Raw genomic sequence first — 22078 nt, 5'->3', positions numbered from 1 at the left:
GGATACACAGGAACCAATATATGTTGACAAATTAAAATGCTTTTCATTGTCAACAAATCAGGAAGAGATTTCACTAAAATCTTGAAGATAAAAGTATGGGATAAATTATGCAGTGGAAAATGTTAGATTATTACATGGATGAGAGTACAGATATTTCTAATACCTCAGCTGATATATTTGCTAGATCCTGTTCCAGCAAGGAGATATATGATAAACTACATTTTTATAAGCCACCAAGTGGTAGATTTATTGGAGAAGACATCTTCATAGGAGTAATTTTTTGAATAAAAACAGTGTTTGATGGAAAAACAGTGTAGTGGAACCCCTAATGGGGAGGCTGCTTGACTGTAATTTTACAAACAAAATCTAGGTGAGCATTACAGATATAGTTGCTCACATGAAATCCAAGCACTGCATCCTTTGAAAGCAAGTTATTGCTGCGGTGATTAGTTGAATTTGTGAAACTAATATAAAACATGTGTATTAGTTATTGATTGTGGTATAGTATAGGTACTGGGAAGAAAACAGCAGACAGAGCAAAGCCTTACTCTCTCATGGAGTTAATCAGCACATATATCAAATGTCGGGTGGTGAGAGGTGCTAGGGGAAAATAAAGCACAGTAGCTAGTGGTAGGAGTGTCAGGAGCCCAGGAATGGCTTATATGTCAGGGTCTCTCTCAAGATGGCAATCAAGGTAACGGCCAGGGCTGGGGCCTCATCTGAGGCCCGACTGGGGAAGGATCTGTTTCCAAGCTTCTGTGGTTGTTGGCAGGATTCAGTTCTTCACTGGCTGTTAGACTGAGGGCCTCCTCTCCTGCTGGTGTCAGGCTAGAGGACACCTTCAGTTCCTGGCAACACAGTCCTTTCCATATGGCAGCATAATTCCTTAATGCCAGCAAGGGAAAGAGTCAATAAAGAGAGTTCCCTAGCAGGATGCAAGTTACAATCTTATGTAATGTAATCACAGAGTGACATCTCCTCACCTGTGCCATGTTCTGTTGGGCAGAAGCAAGTCACAGGTCCCACCTGAGGAATTACACAGGCCTGTGATTCCCAGGAGGTAGGAATCCCAGGGACTTTTTTGGAGCCTGTTTGCCACAACCTGTAAAATGTAGTAAAACCAGTGCAATACTTTGTAATGAGTCAGGAATGACCAGGAAAGGTTTTTGCTAGATGGAATCTTCCTTGGTAGAGTTTCAATATCTATTTTATGACAAAATACTTAAAAGAGTTGACAAAATGTTTAAAAAAAAATCGAGTATGTTTCCTTAATGAAATGGCAAGTGTTCCAGAGAAGCAACTGACAGTGATATACATCTCAGATATTTTGAAAGGAAAAGACAATGTTCTCTTTCAAAATAAAGGTGATGCTTAACAACAATTTTAAAATAATTCATCTTATTCTGTCTGAGGTGCTATAACAGAATACAATAGGTTAGATGTCTTCAAGAGCAGACATTTATTTCTCATAGTTCTGGGGTTTGGTAAGCCCAGGATAAAGGCACTGGCAGGCCTGGTGCTGTGACAGACCTGCTTGTAGTTTGCAGATGACTATCTGCTCATTGTGTCCTCACATAGCCAAAAGAACGAACATCTCTCACTGTCTCTTCTTTTAAGGGCACTAATCCCATTCATAAAGGCTCCATCTTCATAAAATAATTACCTCCTAAAAACTCCACCTCCTTATATCATCACATTAGGACTTAGAATTTCAACGCAGGAATTTGGGGGTGGTGGCAGATGTTAACATTCAGTTAGTAAAATTATTGCTTATGGAGAAAGCACTTTTAAATGGATGTTTGCAAATGCTTTCATCTATTGTTCAGTGTGATATAGATGTGTCACCTATAAAAAAACTCCTTAGGAAAAATAAAATTGAAAATAAATCGAAAAACCTTTCATTTTTTATTTGTATTTATTTTTATTTTTATTTTTATTTTTTTGAGACAGAGTCTCACTCCCTCACCCAGGCTGGAGTGCAGTGGTAAGATCTCGGCTCACTGCAACCTCCACCTCCTGGGTTCAAGAAATTCTCCTGTCTCAGCCTCCCAGGTAGCTGGGGCTACAGATGTGTACCACCACACCCAGCTAATTTTTGTATTTACTATTTGGTAGAGACCAGGTTTCACCATGTTGTCCAGGCTGGTCTTGAACTCCTGACCTCAGGTGATCCAGCCACCTTGGCCTCCCAAATTGCTGTACAGGTGTGAGCCACCATGCCCAGCTCTAAAAACCTTTTAAATGAAGAAGTTTAGTGACTTTTGAATCCATTTGTTAAGTTTAAATATATTTAATTTTTAATTTAGCTTTCAGGTATGAGTTTTCGAGGGGAGTGAGTGCTTTATTTCTCTCTCTCCCACTCTCTCTTTCTCCCTCTCTCTCTTTATCTCTGTCTCTCTGTCTGTCTCTGTCTTTTTCCCTGAACAGAGACCCATATCAAGAGAAACACACATACACACACACATACACACACACACAGTTCCACCAGTAAATCATATTTGAAGGCCGAATTTGACTGGTATATCCACAGTTTTTTCTTTGAGTTGGAGCCTCAGAGGTGAGGGCAGATGAAAGCATTTGCAAATCTTGTCACAGATTGTGTGAAGCCATGCTGAAATCCCCATACAGGTGACCCAGTGTCAGACCTAAGAGTGAGACTCACCTAGGATGCTGAATAAATAGTGTCCATCTAGCCCCTGGGAAGCCCAGGTATCTTGGAACAGGAAGTAAATTTTCTCGTGAGGTTTCAGTGATCTTACACGGAAGTTTTAAACTATGTACAATGTTAAATTAGTTCTAGTTCATGCTGTGTTATGATTTCTCCTCTTTATAATGAAAAAGTAAATTGGCTAAGAATCTATATGTAACTAGATTTATTGGGAGAGCAGAACCACTACCGTGAGTCTCCACGTTGCATTTTCTCATGCTTGGAGAACAATCAGAACTGCTTAATTAAGTGCTGAACAAAGCTCTATTATCGACCACAAGATAAGAATGTCAGTCGTGAGCCTACTTGTCTTCCAGTCCGTTCCCCAGACACCATAGTAATCCATGATGTAAAGTAAGCACTGTTCATTACCTTGTCTGCTGCTTCTTAAAAATGTGTTTATGCATTTAGTATTTGTGCATCGTTGAGTTAATGAGCGTTATACATTTTGTGCTAAGTAGAAGTATGAGGAGAAAACCAAAAAAAGCAAAACCTTGCTCTTCCTGGAACACTGGGTTCAGTTAACCACATCGTAGCTGTTCTTAAGCTGTGTTCTGTGTTGGATGCCTGTGTGTGTGCGTGTGTGTGTGTGCACACACGCACACACAATTGCACTCGCACTGCATTCCACAATCCACAATCACACATTGTCAAATAACTCACACAATTGCACTCGCACTGCATTCCACAATCACACATTGTCAAATAACTTTGTATGGTCTGTCTACTTCTCATCCCTGGAGAGTCACTAAAGAAATCAACATATTACATGTTTTTTGAAGTTTCACAGTTAAAAAACCTACTCAGTTATGTTTAACCTAGTAGTTCCCAGACATTTCTGACCATGAATCATCTTTCCTTACTAGAACAATATCTTAGTTTTGATTCCCCTGCTATTCATTCCAGTATAAGGAGTTTATTTGGGAAATGATTGGAGGAAATGCCAGTGAGGCTGTGAGAACGTGAGCTGGGGAAAGGAAGGCAGCCAGGAAAGGGCGCGTTACCAAGCGACTCACCACCCTGGTTCAAGCTGGGTAATGAAGAGCCCAGGTGAAGCATCTACTTCTGCTTAGTCACTGACTGAGGAATATCCGACCTGCAACACTCATGGACAGAGCATTCTAGAGCAAGAGAAAGCAAAGAGACACAGATATTTGCAGTTGGAAGCCGGACTACTACAATGGTAAGACCAAGGTGTTAGCAGAGCACCAGCATCTGACAAGACAGCTTTCAAGACAGTCTTGAAGCTTTCAGAACACTCAGGTTGTGCAGAATACAGTGTGGGAATACTGGCATCTATCTCGGGTTTTTTACATGCAAACAATGGTGATATTCTGAATAGACACGGCCCTAGAAAATAAAATGGGAGCCCCTGAGAAAGTAATATTGGTGAAATTCTGCAGAAAGAAAGGAACGAGCATTGACTGGGCAGCAGACTGAAAACCGGAACTCAGTTCCAGCCCTCACAAGGTTTTGATTAAGCTGTCAAAGTCACCTATTACTTTTTCCTTTCAAAAAAATAAATAAAATAAAAATAAGCATTTTTAAAGGAGCTTTAAGTCAAAGTCACCTATTAAAATAATCTGCGCCTCTCTGGAATTTGTGTGCACTGACAGCCTGCCACACTCCGCTATTGGCTGGGAGCTGCCTGCAGGAGGCATGGCCTCAGTATGAGGACAGCAGCCAGCTAGACTCTAAGCAGCAGCAGATCTCTGCAGTGCATTTTCATGACTGTCACCTCCTTATACAGCGCTCGCTATGCGCTAGGCTCGGGAGTCCTCACATCGGCCCCACAACACGAACATTTTACAATGATTCTGTAGCAGAGAATACTACTGGACACTTTTCTAGTAGTCAAACTGTAGAGTTCATTTCAATTCTGTTCTAACTTTGTTTTAATCTGTTGCCTAATCATCGAGTCATTTCTTAGGTTGTTACTGTTTTGTTTGGTTTGATTTACCTGTTTCCAGCGCTCCTTTAAAAATGCTTATTTTTATTTTATTTATTTTTTTGAAAGGAAAAAGTAAACAATTTTTATTTGCAAATCATCTATGTAGAAAATCCTATGGAATCTATAATACAGCTATTAGAACCATTAAATGAGCTTGGCAATGTTGCAGATACAAGATCAGTATAAATAACCAATGGTATTTCCGTATGCTAGCAATAAAGAATTGGAGATTAAAATTTAAAATACATTACTATTTAAAATGACTTCAGAAATGTGAAATACTTAGGAACAAATCTGACAAAATTACAAAATATTGCTAAGATAAAATGTAAAAACCTAAATAAATAGAGAGATACACTGTGTTTATTGGCTGAAAAACTAAACGTTATTTAGATGTCAATTATCCTCCAAAGTGGGTTTCTTATACGCAGCATATCTATTTATTCACTCTGCCAATATCTGTGTATTAATTTTGGTGTTTAGATCATTAAATGTGATTATTGATATGGTTAGATATAAATCTATCATATTGCTATTTCTATACCATTTTCCCCGTCTATTATTTGTCCTCTAATTCCTCTCTGTTTTCTATTAGATGTAAATATTTTTTATGATTCCAAAAAATGCTTATTTTTAAAAATTAACGTGTCCAATAGAACTTTCTGAAATTATGGGAGAGTTCCATGTCTGTGTTGTTCAGTATAGCAGACACTGGCCACACGTGGCTGCCGACTGCTCGAGATGTAGCTAGTGAAACTAAAAAACTGGGTTATTTCTTCAATTTCATTAATTAATTTAATTAATTAATTTCTTTATTTTTGAGACAGAGTCTCACTCTCACCCAGGCTGAAGTGCAGTGGCACCACCTCAGCTCACGGCATCCTCTGTTTCCCAGGTTCAAGCAATTCTCGTGCCTTAGCCTCCTGAGTAGCTGAGATTATAGGTGTGCATCACCACGCCTGGCTAGTTTTTGTATTTTTAGTAGAGACAGGGTTTCACCATGTTGGCCAGGCTGGTCTTGAACTCCTGACCTCAAATGATCCACCCACCTTGGCCTCCCAAAATACTGGGATCATAAGAATGAACCACTGTGCCGGGCTTTTTTTTTTTTTTTTTTTTTTTTTGTATTTTTAGTAGACAGTGCTTCACCATGTTGGCCAGGCTGGTCTCAAACTCCTGACCTCAGGTGATCCTCCTGCCTCAGCCTCCCAAAGTGCTGGGATTACAGATGTGAGCCACAGTGCACAGCCTATTTAGTTTTAAATTAATCTGAATTTAATTTTAAGTGATGATGTGTGGCTACTGGTCACTGCACTGGATGGTGAAACTTGCAGATTAACCTAGAAAACATCCAGAGCCAGTATTTCCTGCCCCAGGAACCTCAGAAGGTATCTTTCATTAAAGTAGAGAGCATGCTATGATCTGGGTTCAGACCTACTGCCTCACAAGTTCAGAATCAGACTTGCCAGTACCACAAGAGAAAATCTACCTATTAGGTATAAATCAAGATAATCTGGCTTGGAAAACTGAAATAAACTACAGGGACGATTTCATTTATAATAGAAGTAACTGCCAAGCAGTAAGCCAAGCTCCTTGCATCAACAAAATTAGCACAGTCCCTTCCTACGGCCAAGTTGACTAAGAATTCCATTGATTAATGAAGAAGTTACACAGATTTACATGAAGAAATTACATTGCATGGCCTAATTTTAAAAATGGGCAAAGGACTTGAGTAGACATTTTTCCAAAGGAGATCTACAAATGGCCAAAAAGCACATGAAAAGATGCTTAGTACCACTAATCATCAGGGAAATGCAAATCAAAACCACAATGATAACCACTTCACAGCCATTAGAATGGTTATTATAAAAACATGGAAAATAACAAATGCTGGCAAGGATGTGGAGCAACTGGCACCTTCGTGCATTGCTGCTGGGATTACACAATGGTGCAGCCAATGTGGAAGCCAGTTTCAAGCTTCCTCAAAAAGTTAAACAGAGACTTGCCATAGGACCCAGCAATTCCACTTCTGAGTATCTACCCAAACAAATTCAAAATGGGGACTCAACCAGATCCATGCATGCCACAGCTCATAGCAGAATTGTTCACAATAGCCAAAAGTAGAAACCACCCATAATGTCAATGAGCAGATTAATAGATGAGTGGAAGGTGGTATGTGCACACACTGGGATATTATTCAGCCTCAACAAGGAAGGAAATTCTGATACATGCTATGACACAGGTGAACTTTGAAAACATTATTCTAAATGAGTGCGGCCAGAGAAAAAGGGGCAAATATTGTATGATTGAACTTAGATGACATATCTGGAATAAACAGAGACACAGAAACAGAGAGTAGAATAGTGGTTACCAAGGGCTGAGAGGAGAGGGAAATGGGGTTTTTTGTTTAATGTGTACAGGATTTCTGTTTAGGATAATGAAGAAGTTCTAGTAATAGTGATAATGATAACAGAACATTGCGAATGTACTTAATGTCACAGAATCAAATACTAAAGAAATGGTTAAAATAATTACAAGTTGTTTTACCACAATACAAATATTTTTTAAAACATCACAAAAACACTAAAACTCAAAATTCCTATTCCAAAACATTTCTTCCTTTAGTTAAAAGACCCACCCAAAAAGCCACCTTCTAATCAGAAAGTTGCAAACTGACTATGGAATTGGAAATGAGAAACGAAGGTGATTGCAGGAATGAAATGCTTGGTAGAAATGATCCTACCAGCGGGTTCACTGGCTTAACCCCGTGATTCCTCTCCTCAAAGGCTATGGTCCTGTCCTGTACCAGTCAGTTGGAATCCCATATGGCTGTTCCCCTAGCCACAGAGCTCAGATGGACAGAGCCAAGTTCCTCCACTGACTTCCCTTTTCATTACTTACAGTGATGACTGGCCCCACCTCTTCAGATTGATGCATTCTTTAAACATGCTTATACTTCCAATAAAACTACTGTTATCATCCTCTACACCTGCAAACCATTCCGTCTCTTTAAAGTACTTTCCTTATGTCTGCTGTGATCTGTTGATTGCTTACTTCATCAATTATAAGTTCTTGTCTCGGGGAGTGGGGTGACTGTATAGGTTCCCTTAACAGCAGAAACCACAACTGCCCTTGACCTTACAACTTTCCCCAGAGCAATTTGCATCTGCCTGTGCAGGAGAAAAAGGAAGACATTAACTAAAATCACTTGAAGAGCTTTAGATGCCACATAATTGACTAAGTGCTATACAAAAGATTAGGACAGAACTATTGCCATTAATAAATAAAGATAAAACAGCAGGGACAGACTTAATTTGCTCAGTTCCACTCAATATATCTTTCAAATCACCCATACCTTGTTTTCTAAGCAATTTATGATGCTAATGGCTTAAGCATGATTCCTGCCACTGGGCAAATAATATTGCATAGAGCTTGGGGAGGGGAAGGCTTGCATAGAGGAATGTTCTTGTTTTTGAAGAAATATATGTTCCTCCACTGACTTTCCTTTTCATTACTTATAGTGATGACTGGTCCTACCTCTTCAGATTGACGCATTCTTTAAACAAGTTTAAATCTAGAGCAGGTACTCAAGAGTAGTTAACTACTCTAGATTTGGTGCAAGAGTAGTTAACTCTAGATTTGATTTTTGCACTTCTGTGTGAACTATACCAAAACCCTTCTTGAGTACCTGCTAAGAGCAGTTTCCATGTGAAATGCTTGGAGATGATTAAAACACATCACTGCCTATGAGGCGCTTAAGGTGAAGTGAAGGGAACACCTAGGGACCCAAGCAACCTTCTGTAGTTCAAGTCTAGAGCAGGCACTCAAGAAGGATTGTGGTATAGTTTGCAAGATGGGTTGTGGTATAGTTTGCAAGATGGGTTGTGGTATGGTTTGCATAGAAGTGCGAAAATCAAATCTAGAGTAGTTTCCAGGACTGTGGATTTGTTTAAACCAGCAGAGGAGGCAAATGGTTTTATGATTTACATCAAAAGGACTTAGGTAATCATGCAATTTCTTACCTCAAGAAATATACTTAATATATGTTGCCATTTTTATTTAAAAGCTATCTCCTCATACTTGTACAGCCAATAGCACCAGAACATGAATATTTAGATGAGCTTTACATGTTTAGGTGTGGTGTTAGGTTTCTTATATATGATATTGAGTATGTTGCATTAGGTGAATAGGGGTGGAAAGTTAACAAGCTTACTTTCTCAATCATACTTTATATTAACTGAAAGATGTGAGTGAGGTATCTGTATACTTTTAAAAGTATAATGGAAAGATTCTTCTTGTCTTGAATTCAAGTCGGTTGTGATTATTGCAAATAATTGGTTGTGTACAAACATCACAGAAGACAGACATTTTGGTGCTTTTCCATTTCACACTTTTTTCAAGTCTATAGTCTCAGTTCATTAACAGTTTTATGCTGTGAGAAAGCACCAGTGACCAGTGATGTGACGTGCAAATAACCATTGATGTTGAAACCAAGATTTTTAGAAAACTTAAATCTGAATGTAAGTGGGGAGATGAAGTTGGTGACCTCTGTTAGGAGTTTTAGATGACGTTTGACAGTATTGTGATTGACATTACAACCATGGAAGCCAGAAGGCCTGGATCCTACCCTGCTAGTCACTCCTCCCCCATGGACTTCCCAGAGAAGCTATTCACCCAAGAACAATAGTAGGTGAAAGTTGGATTATTATATTAAGGGTTACTGAAACTCTTCCTGGTGAGTTAGGGTAAAGGATGTGTTGGAGATTTGTGGAATTACAGATCTACAAGTCCATGCATCTAGTTAAACATGGCCTGGCCCAGGACACAAAGTTGTCACCAGGACCCTGCCCACTTTTTGCCTCCTACATTACCTTCTTTCCCAGGCACCCTGTCCTCTGTGGGAGCTCTGTATATCCAGTTGTGCCTCCCACCTGCTCAGCGGCCATAAAGAGGGTATCTCTTTCTCCACAGGTCCCCAAATGTCCTCAGATTACTCTGCTCTGGTCTGTCTTGGGTTACATACCTCTTCCCAAACCGGCCACTGGACAGGGATGTGGAATACGCTGATGGACTAGGCCTCTCATGTGTGTCCTTGCCAAGAAGTAGATCAAGCCATACCTCAGAGTCACATGAACCAGGTATGGCAGAAGGACAGTTTTCCAGAAGCAAAACAGTGTAATGCCAGCAAAAGAGTGGGGAGAAGGGGACAGAAAAAAAAAAAAAACAGCAGATAGGCATTATACTCTGAAATCCATATCTTGGAAATAGCAAATTTAGGCATGCTAGAGAGAGATAGAGAATGAGAGACAGAGAAGCAGAGTAACATTCAATAAATAGCTGTTGAAGGTATGCTCTTTCTAGGCTCCCGTGCTCAGCTGCACCACTGCACCTTCTCATTATGCACAGTTCCCTGGGTCCCTAGGTGTTCCCTTCACTTCACCTTAAGCACCCCATGGGCAGTGATGTGTTTTAATCATCTCCAAGCACTTCACATAGAAACTGCTCTTAGCAGGCACTCAAGAAGGGTTGTGGTATGAATTTTCAAGATGGAGAAGTAAGCTCTACCTGAAATATTCTTTCGGGCATTTGCTTTAGAACTTAGAAAGTTGATCCAAGAAAAAGTTAGCAAATCTAGCTCTCTCTGAAAATAGAAACTAATAAACATCTTAGCATAGCATGACTCTGTGCATTATTCTAGGCTTGTTTTCCTAATACAACCATAAAATCTAAATGAGTTCCTGAAAAAAAAAAAAATGTTATCTGGTGAAGCAGACAGCTTGGGTTAGCAGAAAGAATGCAGGATTGGGCATCAGATAGCCTCAAATCCTGTTTTCCTTATTTACCAAACTTAGGGAAAATTACTTAACTTGTCATCTTCTGTTTTCTTATCTCTAAGGATTAGTGGACTGTATGGAATGTGCCTGAAACATAACAGTCATTCAGTAAATATTGGCCCTACTGGGCTTAGGTAGATACCTACTATGACCTACCCTCTCAGGCCACCAAGGGACCCAAGATGGCTCTGGGAACACTCTGGCCACTCAATGGTGAGATGTTACTGCTGAAGGAAGCAGTTGTGGGAGACAGAAGAGTGACCATCAGGCTGGGGAAAACCGGTTTCCTGGTTCCTCCTTCTCTGTGTGCTCTCTGATCCATTATTTTCTGTTTCTTGGTGAAATCAGAAGACTACACAGGTAGCCTAACTCCCAGTTTCCCATCTTGGAGAACAGAATGGTATACAGAAAGACATAATTATGGGGAGAAAGGGATTAGCTGATTTAGGAATCATTCAATCCAAGGAGCACCCTAACTCATCAGTTTATAAATGCCCTCAACATCTCTGTTACCTTTCCTCCTCATTCTCTTCCTCCTCCTCCTCCTCCTCTTCTTCCTCCTCCTCCTCCTCCTTCTTCTTCTCCTTCTTCTTCTAGATGGAGTCTCGCTCTTGTCACCCAGGCTGGAGTGCAGTGGCGTGATCTTGGCTCACTGAAACCTCCGCCTCCTGGGTTCAAGCGATTCTCCTGCCTCAGCCTCCCGAGTAGCAGGGATTACAGGCACCCACCACCACACCCGGCTAATTTTTGTACTTTTAGTAGAGACCGGGTTTCACCATGTTGGCAAGGCTGGTCTCAAACTCCTGACCTGAGGTGATCCACCTGCCTTGGCCTCCCAAAGTGCTGGGATTACAGGCGTGAGTCCCTGCGCCCAGCCACCTTCCCTTCTTTGTTTATGGTACTGAAAGGCCCTCTATCATCCTACTTTAGAAAATTCTGTCTTATTTCCAGGACAGATTTCTCTCCTCTGTACCAGTTTTCCAATCATCTTTAAGAGTGGGACAGTTATCATCTTAATGCAAGCCAGACAATTTAATAGGGAAGAGGAATTTAATAGGGAAGACGAAGAAGACAACCATGAGTCAACTCCATGAGAAGAAAAAAAAATTCAGTAAAACTAATTAAATGGTGGACTAAATTAGCTGGACATTTTATGTCATAAAACAAAACTTATTGTTCCATTTGGTCATGAGTCATATGTCAGTGCAAATCTCCACCCTTTATGATCACTTCCTGGGTACATCATCCCTCCCTGCTCCCCCGACACACACTCATCTAAGCTATTAATTCAGTCTTATCATCATGGCTATTTTTTTCTCCCATTACCATTGCATGATTTCACTTTCTTACTTTCTCATGCCTAATTTTGTTTCTTTTTCCAATTAGTTTTGTGCATCTTTTGTATGAGTCATATTTCTGAGTATAATTAATGGGAAACTAGGCTTTGCTTATCAAATACTTGCTTGCTGAAATTCCAGAGGTGCCCAGAGCAGGTAGGTAAGTATTCATTATGCTTCCATGGGTGGGAGAACTGACCTGGGTGTTCGGGTGTTGTGGGGAGGGGCACACTGAAAATAGAAATAGGAGACTAATAGACCTAATTGCTGTAAGAAAGATCTGCATCTTTGATTAGAGGAGTGTAATCAAGGCAGAGGTGTGGGTGGGTTTGCAAGCGGATGAAAATCTTTCCAAAAGAGAGTGACCCCCAGCTGCTCTCCCTTCCCATAGTTACTGGACTTGGCTGGATGAAGGACTAGTCAGAATGGGCAGGATGTGTGGCTCTAATTCCAGTGATTTTCTGCATAAGCAAATTAAGGTATAATTAGTGAGGTCAGGTTATACATGAGTACATTTTTTTACTCCCTTAAGCAACACTTAAATTTGCTACAGAGCCCAAAACATGGACGCAGGACACACTCATGTTTTCTCAGAGCTGCCAGGCTAGCTACCTAACTTTTACAAACCTGACCAGAAGGATCTCCATGACTTTGCTGTCAGAGTTAAGGTCACTGCAGAGTTCAGCAAGCAGGTTAAGAGGTAGGTTCCCCTCCTCATAAAGAAGGCAAGCAACCCTTTCTGCCACCTGACTCAGGACTGGTCGCACAGTGTGATCCAAATAGGATATGCACCACGAATGTCTGATGATCCTCTGTAGAGCAGACCCTTTCGGAGCTTATAGTTGTGAGGCTCCAGGCTTTTTCATGATCATTGTCTCTTCCCCTGCATTTACAGAATGTGCATAAAATGATAGGCCCAGAACAAAGGGCAGGAAAGACCTAAATCTCACAGTGTGTTGGTTCATACATTAAAATGGCGACCATATTTGGCCAAAGTATGCAAAATGTCCTATGTTATCCATTAACAGGGGCTGCTACAATTGTGGGCCACCTCTGAACTGCAGACAGCCAGTGATGAATACCAGTCACCCAGCAGCAGAAAAGCAGGATGCAGAAGGGTTTTCTTCCATTGGGCATGCGTGGGATGGACTGTAGCCCCCACCACACACATAGACTTTTCTTGCAGAAGTCGCTACGGTGCATGAAGAACGCTTTGGATAAAACCACCTGCTTTCCAATAAGTGAGAGTATAGACCTGGGTCCGAAAGTTGACCTAAAGTGTGGTCCATGTGGGAGAGAAGCTGACCCCTTCTCAGGGGATAGACATGATTTCTGCCCAGTGGGATGTTAGGAGGTTAAAGAAGTTTACCTGTACAGAGATGCAACATTCTATTTCTCCATAGCTGCACTCAACAACTCATGAACTTTCCTTTCTTCTGGTATTGGGGGAAAATGTAATCTTGACTCTAACAGACAACTTAGTGACTTCCAGGTTAAAACCTCTGGGAAAATGGTTCGGCAATTCAAAGCTTGGGTATTTAATCAACAGCTGCATATCAGCAGACTCATTTTGATAGAGGAATGAACTGTGTTCTAAGATATCTACTATACCATCAAGCAAAGTTCTTACCCACCTGCACACACTCCAGCAGGGAAGGAAGCACTAAGCATTGGTACTGGAGTTGGGGATTTGAGGGCCTTGTCTGCAGAAGCTCACACTCAGGGAAGAGGAGCACAGGGAGGTGGTGGTATAGACTTGGAGTGGAAGTATTGTTTTCTTGAACTTGGTGCAAAACAATCACTAAGTGCAAAGACTGGCATCTTCTAAACTAGGGTAGATTAAAAAAAAAAGTAAACCAAACTTCTTTAAACAAGGGATGAACGTATACATTCTGGAAGAAAAAGATAAGGTGAATCAGATGTTTAGACCATCACCTGGAGCCTTTTGGAGCAAATGTGTTGATTTTGAGATTTGCTGGAGATTCTGGGGCTGAAGGTACTGAGGGCAATGTATGGCCTCCTGGGTGACCTGCCCTTTTGGATGCCTGTTCTCCATGTTTCTTCCCTGCAGTCTTAAAGGAAAGCACTGATGTAGGACTTCATTCCTTCATTGCCCCCAGTTCTGCTGGGAGAGCCATGGTACATTATGCCAAGGAGAATAGACCTGGAGTCATGAAATTGCATGGCATGGTCAGGAAATTGTAACATCCTAAGTGTAACTACAGTCTGCAGTTTATAGTGAAAAGCAGAATAAAATTACAGGTGAATCTTGAAAGAAAGCAAGTTCAAACCACAGAGAGTGATGCTAGAGAGCTGGGGCCTTCTGGGGAACATGCCAGGAGCCCACTGAAGAGCTTCCATCAGGGAAGTAGTGGGATCAGACTGGGATATGGTGAAGCTCCTGTGAAAGAGGACTTCAATTAGGGACTGACAATGAGAATGAAAAAGGAAAAAATATCAATGAAACATGTTCAGTGGATAATACAAAGGGCTTACATTTCTAATGAGATACAGGGCAGGATGGAAAAAAGGGGAGTCAGGGTGGTCCCACTTCTTTTGGGTACGTATAGGGCAGATGATGATGCTATAAACTAAAATGGGGGCACGGAAGACAGAGTAAGTTGAGAGGGGTAGAGACAGAACAAGGGAGATACTGAGATTTGGGACAAGATGAAGCTTGAAAAAGGAGGACTATTTATGCCCCAAGCTCCCTTTGTCCATAATGTGTCCATGGGAGGTGGTAAAGGCGGGGATGGGATCATCTGGTACACAAGATTTAGATTCCTTGTTACTATTCTGCTCCTTCTCCCTGAAGGGAGAAGGTGTGGAAACATGGAAATCATGGTGTCGTGTTTTAATACATTGTGCTATAAAGGCAGGTCTCTCCCTCCTCCTTCCCATCAGTGCAGTAGGTCTTCTGTTTCCCTGTTGTTCTTCTTCCTGTTCAGGTATCACAGCCTGTCCTTGCTTTCTGTCTCCTTGCAGCCAGCCATGTGGGTAATACTTGGCTCTGAGCACATGCACCAGAGTGCCAAGGATGGATGCAGGTGGCAGATGGAGGCCGTATTCATATCCTGTGGCTGCTATAACAAATGACCACAAACTTGCTGCCTTCAGGCAATCGCAGTTCATTCTCCCACAGTTCCGGAAGCCAGAAATTAGAATCACTGGACTATAATCAAGGTGTCAACAGGAAATCCCTTGGTGGCTGCCATCATCCCTTGATTTGTGGGGATGCTATCTTCTAATCTCCTATCTTCAAGGCCAGCATCTTACAACCTCTCTTTGCTCTCCCTTCAAGTCACCTTCTCCTCTGAGTGTTATCAAATCTCCCTCTGCCTCCCTGTTACAAAGAGTACATGTGATTGTATTTAGGACTTGGACCCACCTGGTAATCCAGGAGACTCTGCCTATCTCAAGATTCTTAATTACATCTGTAAAGATCCTTTTTTATGCCACAAGGGAACATTCACAGATTTCAGGGATTAGGACATGGCTATCTTTGGGAAGGCATTATTCAGCCTCCCACGGAATCCTTGAGCATTGGGCAAATCTGTGTTCTCCACCCAGGCTTCTCAGAAGCCTTCCATTTGGGTAGGCTTTGGGCACTTGCCTAGCCATTGACAGAATGTTGAGGTCTCTTTTGAAAAGAGAGAATCTTCATGGCTACACTGCATTGACCAGAATCCTAGAAAGAGGGAGGAGTCTTAGGCTTAGATCCCTGTCTAGGTAATTATGATGCCTGTAGACTTCTGGTAGAGAGATCTAGAACTCATCAATGATGACCAAAGGTCAAAGAGTGAGCATTTTTCTTAGGGGATATGTTTAATGACACTAGGGAAAAGCCAAGGACCAAAATCCAACTGTGCTGGAGGCAGCATGACAGCGGGTCATCTCCAACCCCCTGGCCTCTACCTTGGCAGCCTCCTAACAAACAATCCCCTCTTGGTTGAGGAAGGGTAACTATGTCTCAGGTCTCCTTCTCCAAAGTGCAGAAGGTTCTGCTATTAGAAGTGGTCACTGGCTGTGAGTGAAATTGATGTTAAGTACTTTCAGATCATAAGATTTGTGTACACGTCTAATAACTTAAAGGCTATTTCTAGCATTGTTTTCAAACTACAAATGAGTTCAAACTTTTACTCAACTGACCTAGAAATAAATTTTTCTGGAACAGAGTTCTTCTGTATTTTGAGGGCTACATTTATTCCAAAAACAAATTTGCCCTAGTTAGGGTATAAAAGAATCCTGACTACATTTACCATAAAGAACACAGTAACAGTGATCGAAGACACGAGTCAAACTTAAATTATGAGGCTTTTTTTAAGTTCTGTGAAAGCCAGGCGACAGACGAAGACTGCTAGTTGTAAAGTCTTCGCTAGTGACATTCACGCCACCAACTCTTTTTTAACTTGTTTGTGAAGTCTGTTTATCTCATTGACTTTCTGACTTCCGCGGTACACATCTGAGTGTCTCTATTTGGAATTAGGAAGTCATCCACTTGTAACATCTCATGTCTTCAGACTTTTCCATCAAAGAACCCCAGTGTAACAGATGAGTGTTTTTCTTGTTTTGTTTGCATTTGTCTTATTTCTTTCTTCCTTTTTTTTTTTTTTTTTATTGTTGTTGTTGTTGAGACAGAGTCTCGCTCTGTTGCCCAGGCTGGAGTGCAATGGCACAATCTCAGCTCACTGCAACCTCCGCCTCCTGGGTTCAAGCGATTCTCCTGCTTCAGCCTCCTGAGTAGCTGGGACTACAGGCGCATGCTACCATGCCCAACTAAGTTTTTGTATTTTTAGTAGAGACGGGATTTCACTATGTTAGCCAGGATGGTCTCGATCTCCTGATCTCATGATCCACCCGCATTAGCTTCCCAAAGTGCTGGGATTACAGGCGTGAGCCACCACGCTCAGCTTGTCTTATTTCTTTTTTATTTAGTAAAACATACATAGCGTAATTTATCGTGTTAACCATTTCCAAGTGCACAATTCAGTCATGTTAAGTATATTCACATTGCTGTGAGACAGATCTCCAGAACTTCTCATCTTGCAAGACTGAAACTCTTTGCCCTTCGAACAACTCCCCATTCCCCCACCACCACTCCCATAGCCCCTGGCATCCATCATTCTACTTCCTGTTTTTATGAATTTTACTAGCTTAGATACCTCATATAAGTGAACTTATATAGTATTTGTCTTTTTATGATTGGCTTATTTAACTTAATATAATGTCCTCAAGGTTTGTTGATGTTATAGGATGTATTAGAATTTTCCTCCTTTTTAAGGTTAAGCAATATTTCATTGTATGGATATACCACGTCTTGTTTATCCATGCACCCATCAATGCACACTTGCATTGCTTTCACCTCTTGGCTATTTGGAATATTGCTGCTATGAACATAGGCATGCAAATATCTCAGTGATATCCTGCTTTCAATTATATTCATTATATGTCCAGAAGTGGAATTGCTAGATTATATGGTAATTTTATTTTTAATTTTTAAGTGAAACCTCATACTGTTTTCCATAGCAGCTGCACCAGTTAACATTTCCACCAATACTGCACAAGCATTTCACTTTCTCCACATCCATACCAACACTTGCTACTCTGTGTGTGTGTGTGTGTGTGTGTGTGTGTGTGTTCATAGCCATCCTAATGGTTTGAGGCAACATCTCATTGTGGTTTTGATTTGCATTCCCCTGGTGATTAGTGATGTTGAGCATTTTTTCATATGTTTATTGCCATTTTTATATTATCTTTGGAGAAATTCAAGTCCTTTGCTCATTTTTAATTGGGTTACTTGGGTTTTGCTGCTGTTGAGTTGTAGACATTCCTTATATATTCTGGATTTTAACACCTTGTCAGATATATGATTTTCCTTTCACTCTGTGCACTTTGATGCACAGAGGTTTTAAATTTTGATGGAGTCTAATTTGTCTATTTTTATTTTTGTTGCCTGTGCTTTTGGTGTTAGGCCAGTACATTTTATACTTTATGCGCACACAATTCATGCATGGATATGGCCAGGCCTGAGTTTCATGGCCCCCTCCATGACCAGAGAAGTGGGACTTGTGGCATTGGCAGTGCTTCTCCCCAGCACCAGATGGTGCATGGCTGCTTCTCAAGGAAAGGAACGCTGAGCAGACAAAAAAAACAGAAGCTAAAAACAGTGTCATCATCCCTACTGTATTGCTATGGACTCAATATTTGTGCTCCTCCCAAATTCATATGTTGAAGCACTTACCCCCAATGTGATGACATTTGGGTGGTGAGGCCTTTGGGAGGCTGATAAGGTTAGATGAGGTCATGAGAGTGGGGATCTCTATGATGGGATTAACATCCCTGTAAGAAGAGGAAGAGAGACCAGAACTCCCTCTCTCTTCACAATATGTGAGGATACAATGGGAAGGAGGCTGTCTGCAAGCTAGGAGGAGAGCCCTCACCAGAAGCTGAATCAGCCAGCACTGTTATTTTGGACATCTAGCCTCCAGACTGTGAGAAAATACATTTCTCTTGTTTGAGCCACAAAATATTCTGTTATAGTAGTCTGAGCTTATTAGGACATTTATCAGTGAGAAAACTGAGGTTAGCAGAGTTTCAGTAACCCGCCCTAGTTACACCTCTAGTAAGAGGAAGAAACAGGTTCCCCCAAACCGTGTGACAGGTGCTGTTCAGATGCATACTGTAGGGCCTGGAAAACCCAACTTCTTGCTTACTTACATTGTGCTCACAATGATGGAGTTACCCGGTAACTGCTGGGAGAATTTGACCTCAACTTTGTTGGTAGAATATTCTCACCTGCAATGAAGGGAATCTCACAATTGCATCACATATTTTATTGAATAAGCTTTTCTTGGCATCCTGTAATTGGTGATAAGAATAGAAATTTTCTCTCCTAATGCAGGATTCTCCTATTGAGGAAAGAATTAGTATTGGACCTAGCTGAGTCAGAGAAAGAAGGATGTGTAACAGAAGAGAGAAACAGCAGGTATGAGCAGGGAGCAGACTCAGCTGGACTCCTGGACCCCCAGGCTCCTGACCCAACTAACGAGCCACAGGGTAAGGTAGAGGGGTAGGAGAGGCAGGGGGGGAGGCTTCTTACAATGCTAAGATGGTAAGTCTGAAGCTGCACCTAAAACATGGAATAAATATGAGATTATCATTTCAGGACTGACTGGCTAGTTCCCTGCTATCTCTCTCTCATTCCTCAGATATCAGTTCAAATGTCCCTTCTTCCTGTAGCTCCTCCTTGACCTCCAAATTAAACCAACCCCATCCCCATTTCAACCTCTCCTCACACCCTGCATGTGTCTTCATTAATGACTAACTCCTCCACTCAACTGAAAGTTCTGTGAGCTCCCCACTCTTATTTGGTGAACATTTGGCAATGGCCAAGGATTCTGCATGCTAAGGTTTGCATTTGCATGTGTCATTTGCGTTTGTGTGTGTCATTTTATAAAATGTTACTATAATTTCAACAAAGTTTGAATTGGTATTTGAATCACTTTACCAAATGAAAGTGTAAGACAAATGCCTTCCAGTTTTGTACTTCCTAACAAGGTAGCTTCCAACTGTGACACGTCATTAAAAAGAGATCACTGTCTTCAGAAATGTCTGCCCACCTCAAACCTTAATTAAGCTTGCAAGACAAAACAAATGAGGGAGTTAAAAATGAAGGTGAAAATCGGTCCAGCAAAATATGGAAATAAAGCCTTTGGAGGGAGAGTGTATTAGTCTGTTTTTACATGCTGACCAAGACATACCCAAGAGTGGGCAATTTACAAAAGAAAGAGGTTTATTAAACTTACAGTTCCACATGGCTGGGGAGGCCTCACAATCATGATGGAAGGCAAGGAGGAGCAAGTCATGACTTACACAGATGGCAGCAGGCAAAAAGAGAGCTTGTGCAGAGAAACTCCCACTTTTAAAACCATCAGATCTCATGAGACCCATTCACTAGCATGCGAACAGCACAGGAAAGACCTGCCCTCATGATTCAGTCATCTCCCACCAGGTTCCTCTCACAACGTGTAGTAATTATGAGAGCTTCAAAATGAGATTTGGGTGGTGACACAGAGCCAAATCATATAATTCCACTCCTGGCCCCTCCCAAATCTCATATCTTCACATTTCAAAACCAATTATGCCTTCCCAACACTCCCCCAAAGTCTTAATTCATTTCAACTTAACTCAAAAGTCCACAGTCCAAAGTCTCATCTGAGACAAGGCAAGTCCCATCCATGTATGAGCCTGTAAAATCAAAGCAAGTTAGTCACTTCCTAGATGCAATGGGAGCACAGCCATTGGGTAAATACAGTCATTCCAAATGGGAGAAACTGACAAAAACAAAGGGGCTACAGGCCCCATGCAAGTCTGAAATCCAGCAGAGCAGTAAAATCTTAAAGCTCCAAAATGATCTCCTTTGACTCCATGTCTCACATCTGGGTCATGCTAATGCAAAAGGTGGGTTCCCATGGTCTTAGACAGCTTTGCCCCTGTGGTTCTGCAGGGTACAGCCTCCCTCCCAGCTGCTTTCATGCTGGTATTGAATGTCTGCAGTTTTTCCAGGAGCACAGTGCAAGCTGTCAGTGGATCTACCATTCTGGGGTCTGGAAGATGGTAGCCCTCTTCTCACAGATCCACTAGGTGGTGCCCCAGTAGGGACTCTGTGTGAGGGCTCCAACCCCACATTTCCCTTCTGCACTGGCCTAGCAGAGATTTTCCGTAAGGGTCCTGCCCCCGCAGCAAAATTCTGCCTGGACATCCAGGCATTTCCACACATCCTGTGAAATCTAGGCAGAGGTGTCCAAACCTCAATTCTTGACTTCCGTGCACCTGCAGACTCGACACCACACTGACAAGGCTTGGGGCTTGCACCCTCTGAAACCACAGCCTGAGCGCTACGTTGGCCCCTTTTAGCCACAGCTGGAGCAGCTGGGATGCAGGGCACCAAATCCCTAGGCTGCACACAGCATGGGGACCCTGGGCCCTTCCCACAAAATCACTTTTTCCTTCTAGGCCTCCAGGCCTGCAATGAGAGGGGCTGCCATGAAGACCTCTGACATGGTCCGGAGACATTTTCCCCATGGTCTTGGGGATTAACATTTGGCTCCTCATTACACAAATTTCTGCAGCTGATTTGGATTTCTCCTCAGAAAATGAATTTTTTTTCTATTGCATTGTCAGACTGCACATTTTCTGAACTTTTATGCTCTGTTCCCTTTATAAAACTGAATGCCTTTAACAGCACCCTAGTCACATCTTGAATGCTTAGAAATTTCTTCCACCACATGCCCTAAATCATCTCTCTCAGGTTCAAAGTTCCACAAATCTCTAGGGCAGGGGCAAAATGCCACCAGTCTCTTTACTAAAGCATAACAAGACTCACCTTTGCTCCAGTTCCCAACAAGTTCCTCATCTCCATCTGAGACCACCTCAGCCTGGATTTCATTGTCCATATTATTATCAGCATTTTAGTCAAAGCCATTCAACAAGCCTCCAGGAAGTTCCAAACTTTTCCACAATTTCCCGTCTTCTTCTTAGCCCTCCAATCTGTTCCAACCTCTGCCTGTTACCCACTTCCAAAGTCGTTTCCACATTTTTTGGGTATCTTCAGCAATGCCCCACTCTACTGGTAGCAATTTACTGTATTAGTCTGTTCTCATGCTGCTGATAAAGACATATCTTAGACTGGGCAATTTACAAAAGAAAGAGGTTTATTGGACTTACAGATCCAAATGGCTGGGGAGGCCTCACAACCATGGCAGAAGGCAAGAAGGAGCAAGTCACATCTTAAGTAGATGGCAGCAGACAAAAAGAGAGCTTGTGCAGAGAAACTCCTGTTTTTAAAACCATCATGTCTTGTGAGACCCATTCAGTATCACATGAAAAGCATGGGAAAGAATTCCCCCATGATTCCATCATCTCCCACCGGGCTCCTCCCACAACACGTGAGAATTATGGGAGCTACAAGATGAGATTTGGGTGCGGACACAGAGCCAAACCGTATCAGAGGGGCAGGGCGTTTTTCATTGGAACTGGAAGATAAGGACAGACATATGCAAAATAGGGCACTCCCTTGCAGCTCAATACCTCTATCCTACTTATACTGTGAGAGTCCCTATTCTATTTGCCATCATCAGAAAACCTTTCCCTGAGACAAATAGCGAAATCGCCGAGACATATTGTCCAGCATGGGTGAAACACACAGAAATGTTTCATTTATTTGTAGAATTCTAGATTTAAAAACAAA

This window comes from Papio anubis, chromosome 4 (genome assembly GCF_008728515.1).
Source record: "Papio anubis isolate 15944 chromosome 4, Panubis1.0, whole genome shotgun sequence".
Classification (NCBI taxonomy): Eukaryota; Metazoa; Chordata; class Mammalia; order Primates; family Cercopithecidae; genus Papio; species Papio anubis.
Note: the sequence above shows the minus strand (reverse complement) of the source record.